Source organism: Nanorana parkeri, unplaced genomic scaffold (assembly GCF_000935625.1).
Source record: "Nanorana parkeri isolate BGI_ZX_2015 unplaced genomic scaffold, ASM93562v1 scaffold1028, whole genome shotgun sequence".
Taxonomy (NCBI): domain Eukaryota; kingdom Metazoa; phylum Chordata; class Amphibia; order Anura; family Dicroglossidae; genus Nanorana; species Nanorana parkeri.
In genome coordinates, this window is record NW_017307296.1 from 191,548 (window position 1) to 192,366 (window position 819).

Genomic DNA, 819 nt, shown 5'->3' on the forward strand with positions numbered 1-819 from the left:
CTAGGTAATGGCTGGAAATAATCAATAATAATGCATTCCAGGTCATCTCCATGTTTGTGTGATGTGGACATGTGTTGATACCTACAGGAAAATCAGTCCTCGATATGGCTGTGTTAAACCTGAAGAAGGCACGAAGACAAACCAGCTTGAACCACAGCACAAGGGAGAGTGCCTGTTCTATAAAACCTCAGGTTTAGCGTTCACTCGGATCTTTCCACGAACAGATGCGATTCACAAATATATTCCTTGATCTCGAGGGACACTAAGCAGGAACTTTTTGGGTTAGGGTTTTAAGGAGAGTGCAATCAAGAGGTTGCACACCCCTGCTACGTATGCTAAACTGTCATGGGCGATGAAGAGGGGAAAAAAATAATGCTGGGAGTAAGAGCATACTGACATATCGGCAAGTCTCCCAAACCCAGGGCCTGCCGTCTGACAGATAAAGGCGCGTGTGTGTGTGTGTGCTTGCACCTGAGCCATCTTTATGATAGGCAGTCCTTATTGCCCTACAGGAATGTTTAGGAGGCAGCTTTGTCTGTCAGAATGACCAGTCCCAGTCAGGAAGCGTGCTACAGGTATGCACATGTACCTCAGGGTTGCACTTACACTTTAATCTGCAATAGTTTGGCCTCTTTCCTCCCATGACAGTCTTCTTAGGCCTTCCTGGAAGGCTGGAAGTTTTGTTTTTGAGGGATAAGAATGTAAAAAAAAAAAGCTGCCACAGTATCTCTCATGACACCGATGAGAGCATGAAAATTAACCTTTAATTCAATAAGCATCCACCAAAGACAGATTGGCTTCACAGTTTCAGTTCACACA